Here is a 13900-nt window from a genome sequence, read left to right on the forward strand (position 1 = left end):
GTTCCTCAAAAAATTAAAAATAGACCTACCCTATGACCCAGCAACAGCACTGCTAGGAATTTATCCAAGGGATACAGGAGCGCTGATGCATAGGGGCACTTGTACCCCAATGTTTATAGCAGCACTTTCAACAATAGCCAAATTATGGAAAGAGCCTAAATGTCCATCAACTGATGAATGGATAAAGAAATTGTGGTTTATGTACACAATGGAATACTACTTGGCAATGAGAAAGAATGAAATATGGCCTTTTGTAGCAATGTGGATGGAACTGGAGAGCGTTATGCTAAGTGAAATAAGTCACACAGAGAAAGACATATACCATATGTTTTCACTCTTATGTGGATCCTGAGAAACTTAACAGAAGACCATGGGGGAGGGAAAGGGAAAAAAAAAAAAAACAAGGTTAGAGAGGGAGGGAGCCACACAATAAGAGACTCTTAAAAACTGAGAATAAACTGAGGGTTGATGGGGCCGGGAGGGAGGGGGAAGTGGGTGATGGGCATTGAGGAGGACACCTGTTGGGATGAGCACTGGATGTTGTATGGAAACCAATTTGACAATAAGAGTCATATTTAAAAAAAAGATGCTCATATAGTTCTTAATGTAAAATCTTCCAGATGTAAGACCCATACTAAAAGAGAAGGAACCTAGCAAGAATTGAGCTTTTCATCTAATGTAATATTTTTCTCTCTAAGTGCTACAGGAAGTTATGCTAAGAAATGGTGCTCCTATTAACATGGCCATCCCACTTCTGAATGAGACTTTATTCTTGGCAAATTTAGCCAAGAACATAATCCAATCTTATAATGTCTGTGTGTTCTTATTCCTTCAATCTATCACCTACCTAATATACCTGTAGGGGGCAGCAAAAATGAGGTATGAAATGCCTGTGGCACCAGTTATTAAAAATGTTAAGTAGCATTTCATATGGTGGTAGACATTTCATATGGTGGTGGAATGGGAAGATTCTTAAGATTCATAATTCTCATCTGTATCACAAATGTATCATTCTCAGAAAATTAAACTGTACTGAAGTAATGGAAGAAATTGTCCAGAAACAGCAAAAGTAGTTCACCTAAGATGCAAAATCTTATGACAAAATGAAACCCTGAATTAACAAACAGATGTGTACTGATATCAGGCCCTAAAGCCTGTATTGCAGAGAAATAAAATATGAAGCAGAAACTTAGAGATAGAACCACTGCATTAAATTCATGATTGCATTAGCTTAAAAAGAAAAAAAAATGCACAGGAGATAAAGAAACACACCTAGGAAATTCATCAAGATTTACACTTCAAGCGATGTACTGATATCTGTAGAATATCAAGATATAAGGACATAATAAAAGCATTATTATTCTGTTGGATCATTTTGAGAATTCCATTTGTTTTAAAATCACATAAAAATTAACTGGATTGGCTTTAAATAGCAGAAGGATATATTCTCATGCTTCATGTGTATGTGTTGTACACACATATGTATACATACACAATCACACACATAATGTACCCTATACACAATACACAGATATATTTTGTGTATAGAGTATATACAGAAACCCATTTGAAAACACCAGCTACTCTTCTAAACCACTTTGAACCACACAGTGGGAACCAAACCAAGATGATAGGCTTGAATTTGATGTCAGCATGGAAGTATATTTCAGGATACCTCTACTTCAAATCCTTATTAAACTGAAACCTGTATCTTAGTGATCTACGGTAGAAACTATTTCCTGCTGCAGTGCTAGCGATGCAGCAGTGAGCAAAAATTGAGTCAGCTAGGTTATCAGGCCAGCCTGACGGTAATCATGTCAGAGGCAAGTTAGAAAACATTCAGGGAGAAAACACATGAGACAGGGCAACTTCGGGCCTAGAAACCATGACCAATGCCTCTTAGAGAAATTTCAAAAGGCTGGTAACTTTAAGCTAAACAGTCTATAAAATGATCTGTCAAACCATATTGAAAATTATGATGAAAACGAAATACTATACATAAAAAGTCCTAGAATATATTACTTTACTTTCAGATGAAAATTCTGCCTCAGATTGAACGTTCAAATGGTAAGGAGGTTATCAGGCAGTATGAATCCACATCGTTTTCTTGCTGATGTTTGTGCTGTGCTGGGACGGGATGGCTTTGATTTCTTTTAAATGTATATGATTCTAAATTGACTGTAGCAATGAAAAGATACGCCCTAGTATAAATTGTGCATTTTGCAAGCTACACCTTGTACTTTCGCACCTTACAAAATAAATATTATGAACCCTAAATGAACATTAGGAATATTATTTACCTAATTCTGTACTTGTGATCTAGAACACATCATTTTGTGCTGGAGCAGAAGCCATATATATACCTCAGGCTTGGAGAAAGTTATATAATGCCCTTTTATGACATATGATGTAGCTTATTAATGGCATTCTTCATTTTGTTACTTTTATTTTTCTGCTTTATCATATTTATTATATTTTTAATAGTTTTATTGAGGTATAATTGGCATAAAATAAAATTTTCATATTTAAGGTATACAATTTGACACACAAAGTACATTATTTTATATTTATAATTTACATTTTTGATCCATATAGATTTTAGGAAGTCTTTTCAACTTCTGCAAAAATGCTGACTGGGATTTTGGATCAAACTGCATTAACTCTATAGGTTGGTCTGGGACGAACAAACATTTTAACATTATTAAATCTTCTAACCAATTAATATCTCAATCTATTTACGTTTTATTTAATTCCTCTTGACAATGTTATATAGTTTTCTATGTATAGACCTTGCTAACTTGTCAGATTTAAATTTCATATTTTACATTATTTTTTCTTTAAGTTTTTATTTAAATTCAAATTAGTTAACATGTAGTGTAGTATTAGTTTTAGGGGTAGAATTTAGTGATTCATCACTTGTATATAACACACAGTGCAAATATTTTTATATTATTATAAATGGTTTTATTGTTAAGTTTTCCTAATTCCCTTTGATAGTATAAATACAACTGATTTTTGTATATTGGTCTTGTATCCTGAAACCTTGCGAAACTGTCTTTAGTTGTAATATGTAATACTAATAGATTTTATCATATTTTCCATATATATATGTTTATGTCATTTACAAAGCTTTACTTCTTCCTTTCCAATCCAGAGGTGTTGTCATTCTTTTCCTTGCTGTATTTCATTAGGTAGAACCTCTGGTATAATGTTGAATAAAAGTGGTAAGAATGAGATCCTTGCCTTGTTTTCTTTCTTACAAAGCATCCAGTCTTTCAGCATTGTTTGCTGTAGGCTTTTCATGGATGCGTCTTATCCGGTTGAAGACGTTTCTTTCCATGCCTAGTTTTCTGATAGTTTTTATCAAAGATGGATGTTGAATTTAGTCTTCATGTTTTTTTTTTCTTTTGAGATGATCGTATACATTTTTTTCTTTTTTAGTTTTTTAATATGGTGAACTTACACTGAATGTTTTCATATAAACCAACATTGTATTCTTAAAATAAATTTTGTCATATTGTATTAGCCTTTTTAGATACTTTTGGGCTAGCCTATATTTAAAAAAAATAAATATGTAGGGAACATGGGGAGATGGCAGGGTAGGAGGATCCTCACTTCATCCCATGGATACACCTAGATAAAAACCACATCAGTGCAACTAACCCAGACAATGAACCAAAGACTGGCAGAACAGACTCTCCACAGTTAATCATAGAGAAGCGGTCACACTGAAAATAGTAGGAAGGCCAGAGTTCTGGTCAGGAAGCAAACTAACTGAAGAGACTAACCATAAATGGGAGGGACACCACAAACATGGAGGAGGGAGATGAATAGAACCCACATCAAGCACCCCAGAAATAAAGGAAAGGCAACAGGAAGAGGAATCTCCATAACATTTGGGTTTGAAAGCCAGAAGGGCTTACCTTCATGAGTTTTTACAATCAGTGGGACTTAATACTAGGAACTTTAGAAATCAGAAGCTAGATCTGGGAGAGCCAGAAGGCAATAAGAAACTTAGTCCCCACCCTTAAAGAGACAGCATAAAAACCTACCTCTCTAAGATAGAGCATAGAAGCAGCAATTTGAAAAGTGCCTAGGGTATACAGGAAGGAGATTTATTTACTAATCTCAGAACATGTGATGAAGGGGCAGGGATCTTTATGAGACTTCTCCAAGAACAAAAAACTGGAGGGTACCATTTCTCTCCTCAGCTTAGATACCTGGATACTTGTGGAAAACAGCTTAAACACTTTCAAGATAGCTTGTTAACACTGAACACCATGCCTCTGCATTCTCCTGTGGACTTGCCCCACCCAACCCACCCACTCATTCAGAGTCCCTTCAAAGCGGCTTTGGCCATATCTCATCCTGCAAGTAGCCCCAAACAGTGACCAGAACTACTCCAAACTGACTCTTGTCTTGGGGAGACAGGAAAATAATGACATACACCAGTGTGCTTGTAGTCCCAGAAGTGGGCTGAGGGCAGACATCTGATGTGACTGCTAGCCCCACCCACTAACAAAAACATCACAGAGGGAAGCCCAAGGAGAGAGCCTATAGTTCAGGGCCACTGCAACCATCAAAAACATACTGTGAACAGACATCTGGTCTGACCACAGGCCCCACCCACCAACAAAATCCTCAGAGGAAAACACAGGGAAAGTGCTCCACAGTCCTGGCAAACAAGCTGAGGGCAAGCATCCTTTCTGACTCAACTACAAGTCCAAGGTGACTCTCACTGGCTTCTTAACAACACAAGGACCAAACATTGCCCACAACAGGAAAGAGGACCACTGCACCCCACAGAACTGAAGGCAAATGTGGCTCAACCACAACAATAGGACACACAACACACATGAGAGACACCCTAAAGTGCCTGGTTCTGATGAACAGGGGACATTGCGCTACAGGGAACCACAGGAGTTTTTCATAAGGCCACTACTTTCAAGATAAGGAGACATAGCTGACTTTCCTAATACATACAAACAAACACAGAGAGTTGCACAAAATGAGAAGACAAAGAAATATGTCCCAAATAAATTAACAGAACAAAAACCACAGCAAGAGAGCTAAATGAAACAGAGATAAGCACTATTTCTGATAGAGAATTCAAAGTAATGGTCATAAAGTTACTTACTGGACTTGGAAAAAGTTTGGAGGATCTCAGTGAGATATTTAACAAAGAAACAGAAATGTAAAAGAGAACCAATCAGAGGTGAATAGCTCAAGAAGTGAAATTAAAAATACACTAGAGGAGGAGTGCCTGGGTGGCTCAGTTGGTTGGGCATCTGACTTTGGCTCAGGTCATGATCTCATGGTTCGTGAGTTCAAGCTTCACGTCAGGCTCTGTGCTGACAGCTCAGCCTGGAGCCTGTTTCAGATTCTGTGTCTCCCTCTTTCTCTGTCCCTTCCCCGCTCATGCTTTGTCTCTGTCTCTCTCAAAAATAAACAAACATTTTGGGGCGCCTGGGTGGCTCAGTTGGTTCAGCATCCGACTTCGGCTCGGGTCATGATCTCACAGTTCATAATTTGAGCCCGCATCGGGCTCTGTGCTGACAGCTCAGAGCTTGGAGCCTGCTTCAGATTCTGTGTCTCCCTCTCTCTCTGCGCCTCCCCGCTCATGCTCTGTCTCTCTCTCTCCTTCAAAAATAAATAAAAACATTAAAAAATAATAAATAAATAAATAAGTAAATAAACATTTAAAAAATACACTAGAGGAAATCAATAGTAGACTACAGAAAGCAGAAGAACAGACGAGTGAGCTGTAAAACACAGTAATAGGAAAAAACCAAGATAAACAAGAAAAAGAAAAAAAGAATAATTAAAAATGAGAATAAGTTAAGGGAACTCAGTGACATCATGAAGCATAATAACATTTACCTTATAGGAATCCCAGAAGGAAAAGAGAGAGAAAAGGGAGCTGAAATTTTATTTGAAAAAAAATGATAGCGAAAAACTCCTCTAATCTAAACAAGGAAACAGACACCCAGATCCAGGAGGCACAGAGACCCACCAAGAAAATCTACACAAGGAGGTCCATACCAAGCTACATAATAATTAAAATGGCAAAAACGAGTGATAAGAAATAATCTTAAAAGCAGTTATGTAAAAGAAAACAGTTACGTACAAGGAAAAACCCAAAGGCTATCAGCTGATTTTTCAGCAAAAACATTGCAGGCCAGAAAGGATGAGCATGCTGTACCCAAAGTGCTAAAACAGAAAAAAATAAACAAAAATACCGGCCAACAATACTCTATCCAGCAAGGCTGTCATTCAGAATAGAAGGAAAGATAAGAGTTTCCAAGACAAACAAAAGTGAAAAGAATTAATGACCACTAAACTAGCCCTACAAAGGGAAGGAAAAAAAAAAAAAAGAGGTTAGAGTGGGAGAGAGCCAAAGCATAAGAGACTGTTAAAAACTGAGAACAAACTGAGGGTTGATGGGGGGTGGGAGGGAGGGCAGGGTGGGTGATGGGTATTGAGGAGGGCACCTTTTGGGATGAGCACTGGGTGTTGTATGGAAACCAATTTGACAGTAAATTTCATCTATTAAAAAATAAATTAAAAATAAATAAATAAACTAGCCCTACAAAATATTTAAGGGGACTCTGAGTAGAAAAGAAAGACCATAAGTAAGAGTAAGAAAAGTAGGTAGCACAAAGCAGTAAAAATAAATATATCTGTAAAAACCAAAGGGCTGACAAAATAAAAGGATGTAAAGTATGACACCATACTGGGTGAGGGGTAGGAATAAAGACTGAGTTCAAACTTAAGTGACCATCACCTTAATATAGACTGCTATATGCAGAGGATGTTATACACAAACCTAATGATAACCACAAATCAAAAACCAGTAATAGATATGCAAAGAACAAAGAGAAGGAATCCAAGTATATCACTAGGAAAGCCAACTAATTGTGAGAGAAAAGGGAAGGGATGAAAAAGAAAACTATAAAAATGACCATGAAACAAGTAACATAATGGCAATAAATACAGACATCAAGAACGACTTTGAATGTAAATGGTCTACATGCACTAATCAAAAGACATAGAGTGATGGAATGGATAAAAAAGAAGAAAGAGAGGAAGAAGAAAGAAGAAGAAGAAGAAGAAGACAAAGAAGAAGATCCATATACATGTTTCCTACAAGAGACTCATTTCAGGCCTAAAGACACATGCAGATTGAAAACGAAGGGATGGAGAAACATTTATCATGCAAATGAAGGTCATTAAGAAAGACAAGGTAACAATATTTATATTAGACAGAATAGATTAAAACAAACAGACAAAAAAGGACACTATATAATCATAAATATAACAATCCAACAAGAAGATGCAGCAAATATTTATGCATCCAACATGGGAGTATTCAAATATATAAATACATAATAATTAAAATACATAAAACAGTTAATAACAAACATAAAGGAAGTAAGCAGCAGTAATACAGTTATAGTCAGGGACTTTAACATCCCACTTACATAAGTGGACAGATCATTCAAACAGGAAATCAACAAGGAAACACTGGCTTTGAATGACACACTGGAACAGATTGATCTAATACATATATTAGAACATTCTGTCCTAAAACAACAGTATACACATTCTTTTCAAGTGCACATGGGGCATTGTCTAGAATAGATCAAATAATTAGGCCACAAAACAAGTCTCAACCGATTCAAAAAAATCAAAGTCATGCCATGCATCTTTTCTGGCAACAATGCTATAAAACTAGAAATCAACCACAAGAAGAAAAATCTGGAAAGAGCATAAATATATGGAGGTTAAAAAACATCCTACTAAACAATAAATGAGCCAACCAAGAAATCAAAGAATACAGAGAGGAAAAGAAAATGAAAACAAAATGGTCCAAAATCTTTGGGATGCAGCAAAAGTGGTCCTAAGAGAGAAATTTATAGTAATACAGGTTTACCTCAAGAAGCAAGAAAAATCTCAAATAAACAACCTAACCTTATACCTAAAGGCGCTAGAAAAAAGAAGAACAAACAAAGCCCAAAGCCAGTAGAAGGGAGGAAATAATAAAGATTATAGCAGACATAAATGAAATAGAGGACAGAAAAAAATACCAAGGATTATAAGAGAATATTATGAAAAAGTATATCCAGGTAAATTGGGCAACCTAGAAAAAAAAAGATGGATAAATACATACAATCTTTCAAAAATGAGAAAGAAATAGAAAATTTGAACAGACTAAGTACTAACAATGAAATTGAATCAGTAATAACATAAACAAACTAAAGTCCAGGACCAGACAACTTCACAAGTCAAACATACCAAACATTTAAGGAAGTGTTAATAACAATTTTTCTCAAATTATTCCAAAAAATAGAAGAGGAAGGAAATTCATAATATGAGGCCAACATACCTGATACCAAAACCAGAAAAAGACACAATAGCAACAAAAAAAAAATAGAACTACAAGCCAATATCTCTGATGGACATAAATGCAAAAATCCTCAAGCACCTATTAGTAAACCAAATGTAACAATACATTAAAAATAGCATTCACCATGGGATTTATTCAAGGGATGAAAACTTGGAAATCAATCAATATGATATGTCACATTCACAAGAGAAAGGATAAAAACCACACAATTACTTCAATAGACCCAAAAAAGCATTCGACAAAGCACAACATAAATTGATCATAAAAACTCTCAACAAATTAGGTTTAGAGGAAACATACCTCAACATAATAAAGGCCATGTGTGGAAAACACAAAGCTAATGTCATATTCAATGGTGAAAACTAAGCTTTTCCTCTAAGCTCAAGAACAAGACAAGAATGTCCCCTCTCCCCACTTTTTTACAACATAGAACTAGAAATCCTAGCCACAGCAGTCAGACAATAAAAAAGAAATAAAAGACATCCAAATTGGTAAGAAAGAAGTAAAATTTTCACTATTTGCAGATACTATATACAGAAAACCCTAAAGACTCCTCCAAAAGACACTAGAACTAATAAACGAGTTCAGTAAAGCCATCAATACAAAATCAATGTACAAAAATCAATTGCATTTCTATACACTACTAATGAAGTGGCAGAAAGAGAAATTAAGAAAAAATCCTGTTTACAATTGTACCAAAAAGAATCAGATACCTAGGAATAAACTTCACCAGGGAGGTGAAAGACCTGTGCTCTGAAAACTATAAAAACATTGATGAAAGAAATTAAAGATGATACAAATGGAAAGATATTTCATCTTCATGGATTGAGAGAATGAATATTGTTAAAATGTCCATATCACCTAGAGCAATTCACATACTACCAAATGTAATCCCTATTAAATCTACACACTACTTAATGCAATCCCTATCAAAATACAACAGCATTTTTCACGGAACTAGAATTTAAAAAAATCCTAAAATTTGTATGGGAACATAAAAGACCTGAAAGGTGAAAGCAATCTTGAAAGAGAAGAACAAAACTGAAGGTACCATAATTCCAGATTTCAAAATATAGTACAAATCTGTAGTAATCAAAACAGTATGGTACCTGCACAAAAATAGACACATAGATCAATGGAACAAAATAGATAGCCCAGATGTAAACCCATAATTGTATGGTCAGTTAATCTATGACAAAGGAAGCAAAAATAAACAATGGAAAAATTCTTTTCAACAAACGGTGCTGGGAAAATTGGACAGCAACATGCAAAAGAATGAAACAGACCACTTTCTTATACCATACATAAAAATAAACTCAAAATGGATTAAAGACCTAAATGTGAGACCTGAAACCATAAAAACTCTAGAAGAGAAAGCAAGCAGTAACTTCTTTGACATCAGCCATAGTAACTGTTTTCTAGCAAAAGGGAAACAAAAGCAAAAATAAACCATTGTGACTACATCATAATAAAAAATTCTGCACAGTGAAGGAAACAATGAACAAAACTAAAAGGCAGGCACCTGGGTGGCTCAGTCATTAAGCATCTGACTTAGGCTCTGGTCATGATCTCACAGTTTACGAGTTCAAGTCCCTCTTCAGGTAAGCTTGAGCCCCACTTTGGGTAAAACACAAACTTCACTTTGGGTGAGCCCCACTTTTTCTTTCTCTCTCTCTCTCTCTCTTTCTCTCTCTGCCCACCCCCACTCACTCATGCCCTCACTCACTCAAAAAAAAACAAACCACCTAAATTAAAAGGCAACCTACAGAATGGGAAAAGATACTTGCAAATGATCCATCCACAAATGGGTTAGTAGTGCAAAATATATAAGAACTTATACAACTCAACACCCAAAAAAGCAAAAAATCCAATTAAAAAATGGGCAGGAGACATGAACATATATTTCTATAAAGAAGGCATACAGACAGCCAACAGACACATGAAAAGATGTTCATCATCAGTTACCAACAGGGAAATGCAAATCAAAACCACAATGAGATTTCACCTTACACCTGTCAGAATGGCTAAACTCAACAACACAGGAAACAAAAGGGATTTGTGAAGATGCAAAGAGAAAGGAACCCTCTTGCACTGTTGGTGGGAATGAAAACTAGTGCAGCCACTCTGGAAAACAGTATGGAGGTTGCTCAAAAAGTTAAAATCAGAACTACCCTATGATCCAGCAACTGCACTAGTGGATATTTACCCAAAAAATACAAGAACACTAATTCAAAGGTATACATTTATCCCTATGTTTATTGCAGCATTATTTACAACAGTCAGGTTATGGAGCAACCCAAGTGTCCATCAATTAATGGATGTATAAAAAGATGTGATACACACACACACAGACATGCACACACACACACACACACACACACACACACAGGAATATTATTTAGCCACAAAAAGAATGAAATCTTGCCATTTGCAACAACATGGATGGCACTTGAGAGTATAATGCTAAGTGAAATAAGTCAGTCAAAGAAAGACAAACACCATGATTTCACTCACATCTGGAATTTAAGAAACAAAACAAGCAAAGGGAAGATAAAGCAAAGGGAAGAGAGAGAAATGAAGAAACAGACTCTTAATTATGGAGAACAAACTGATGATTACTAGAGGGGAGGGGGAAAGGGGGTGGGTTAAAATATTGATGGGTATTAACAAGTACACTAAACATGATGAGTACCGGGTGATGTATGGAATTGTTGAATCACTATATTGTACACCTGAAATTAATATAACACTATATGTTAACTGCTGCAATTAAAATAACAACTTAAAAAATATATGTATTTTGTGTTGGTGTTAACCAACTACACAACTACTGTGGATATAGACAATAAGTACAGGCAACACTCCCCAGGGTTTCATTTTGTATATCCACAGAAAAAAATTTATAGCAAGCTGGACTTAAAGGCAGTTAAACCTTCTCAAAATGTTATCATTTTTTATTTACCCAGGGCAAAGTGTTTCAGTTTATTCAATCTTAATCGGTAAGGAATTTCAACTAATTTTCACCTTGTTATAATGTCAGTCACATAACCAGGTCTTGATAGATTTTTGTTTTCTGAGGAACTATAAAACGTAGAAATAAATTTTACAGAAACAATATAATCCCAAGCATAGACTGACAATGATATTGCCACTAACTGGATAACATAGTCAGTAGTATTGAACATTAACTCTAGCGAGACTATTTTCTGGGGGCACGGTATGCAAAGCCTAAGACTGTAAAATATACAAAGGTGTTTTAGTTTGCTATGGCTGCATATCAAAATGCCACAGAGTGAGTGGGTTAAATAACAGAAATTTTCTCAGTTCTTGGAGCTAGAACTGAGGATCAAGTTGTCAGCAGATTTAATTTCTTCTGAAGCCTCTCTCATTGGCTTGTAAGTGGGAGCCTTCTCACTTTGTCTTCACATGACCTTTCTTCTATGTGTGCACAATCTTGGTGTCCTTATATGTCCACATTTTCTCTTCTTATAAAGATACGAGGCATATTGGATACAGCCCACTCTAACAGCCTCATTTTAACTTAATCATCTCTTTAAAGGTCTTCTATCCAAATAGTCACATTCTGAGTTACTAAGGATTAGGGCTTCAACATGAATTTAGAAAGGCAATTCAGCTCATAACAAGAGGCCAGAGAGCTATAGGAAAATTCTGGGAAAGATAAAGTTCTCTCAAATGTTATTTTTACTGAGTATCACTGAATTTGGAGCCGGAAGATGGGTAAAGCTACCCAAGCAATGAAGAAATCTATCTTAAAGTTTCCCTAATTACTGCCAGTGTCTTCTTCCTTAACCAGGGAATTCATTAGTCCCATGACAATGAATTACATTCATATGGAGAGTTACTCATCATTTGGTGGAATGATACTTTGGAAATATTAATTAATGTGTTTTTGGGTTTTTTCTTTTCTTTTTTTTTTTTTTTACCTCTGATATTTTCTTTCTACCCCAACTTCATCTAGCTTTGATTCTATATTTACTATCTCAGGGAAGTGATGTACAGTAGAAAGTAATGGCTCTTAAGTGTCATAAAGTCTACACCCAGTGGGGATCAGAAAGGATCTGGCACAAGTGCTTCCACATGCCCCATTTCCTCCAGGTCAAACACAAAAGGATAAACAACAGTTACGGAGACATTACATGAACTTGAGGAAGACTATAGGGAAATAAGAAGATCCAGGGTACCTTGGCTAGGCTCTGTGCATCTTCAGATGGACCTACAACCGTTCACAGAATTTCCTATGCCTCAGTGTGGCACGGGAACATAATTCCCATCTGCCAATAGGGGCCTTGACATAGCTGACACAGGTCTCTGAGGGCATGAGAAAGTACTGATTCAGCTGCAACTTGCATGGTTAAGAGCTAGATAGAATGGGTCTCAGCAAATACCAGATAAAAAGGGAGACCAGAGATCCTTAACCCTTTGGAAACTCCCAGAAATTAGTTGGAACACTGAGGGGAATCTGAGAGAATCCCCAAAAACCTAAGGTTTAATTTTTGCCATTCAGATTCAAAATTAAGAGTATTTAGGAATCAGGAGCACCTGGGTGGCTCGGTCAATTAAGTATCCAACTCTTGATTTCGGCTCAGTTGATCTCACAGTTTGTGGGATCAAGCCCTGCATTGGGCTTCTGTGCTGATAGCATGGAGCCTGCTTAGGATTCTGTCCCTTCTTCTCTCTCTGCCCCTCCCTGCTTGTAGTCTCTCTAAGTAAATAAATAAATAAACAAACTAACGAGCTATCTTAAAAAACGTATTTAGGAATCAATGACATTGCAATAGCAATGCAATGGAATGATGGTAGCTATATTTGTGGTGAATGCAGCATAATATATACACTTGTCAAGTCACTAAGCTGTACACGTGAAACTAATGTAACATTGTGTGTCAACTATACTCAAATTAAAAAAATATTTAGGGGGCGCCTGGGTGGCGCAGTCGGTTAAGCGTCCGACTTCAGCCAGGTCACGATCTCCCGGTCCGTGAGTTCGAGCCCCGCGTCAGGCTCTGGGCTGATGGCTCGGAGCCTGGAGCCTGTTTCCGATTCTGTGTCTCCCTCTCTCTCTGCCCCTCCCCCGTTCATGCTCTGTCTCTCTCTGTCCCAAAAATAAATAAAAAAAATGTTGAAAAAAAAAAATTTAAAAAAATATTTAGGAAAAAAGCTAATTTCTTGAATGCCTGAATTTATGACTACCTTATGTGAACAAATACTTGTTCCCTCCTCACTACTTCTCCACTCACTTATACTGCCTACAAAAGCATGGATTATACCAAAGTTATTGTTGCCTATTACAAAAAAGAATTGAAATTAGATCAATTAGTAAATATGTTCTCATGTGTAGGCAACACACAGTCATTTCAGTGTCCAATTTTTAAGGCTTCCTGAGCTGGTAAAATATGGCTTCATATGTATGAACACTTTGAAATGTATTCATATGTATTTACAGTTTGAAAATGTATCATCATCATGGCTGAT

The 13900-nt window shown here is 36.3% G+C and overlaps 1 protein-coding gene across 3 annotated transcripts in view; it reads right to left on the reverse strand.

The window, feature by feature from the left end:
• Positions 1–13900, reverse strand: part of CTNNA3 (catenin alpha 3) — a 1807132-nt gene that overhangs the window by 756437 nt on the left and 1036795 nt on the right. The gene's annotated exons all lie outside the window — the stretch shown is intronic.

This window comes from Neofelis nebulosa, chromosome 13 (assembly GCF_028018385.1).
Source record: "Neofelis nebulosa isolate mNeoNeb1 chromosome 13, mNeoNeb1.pri, whole genome shotgun sequence".
Classification (NCBI taxonomy): domain Eukaryota; kingdom Metazoa; phylum Chordata; class Mammalia; order Carnivora; family Felidae; genus Neofelis; species Neofelis nebulosa.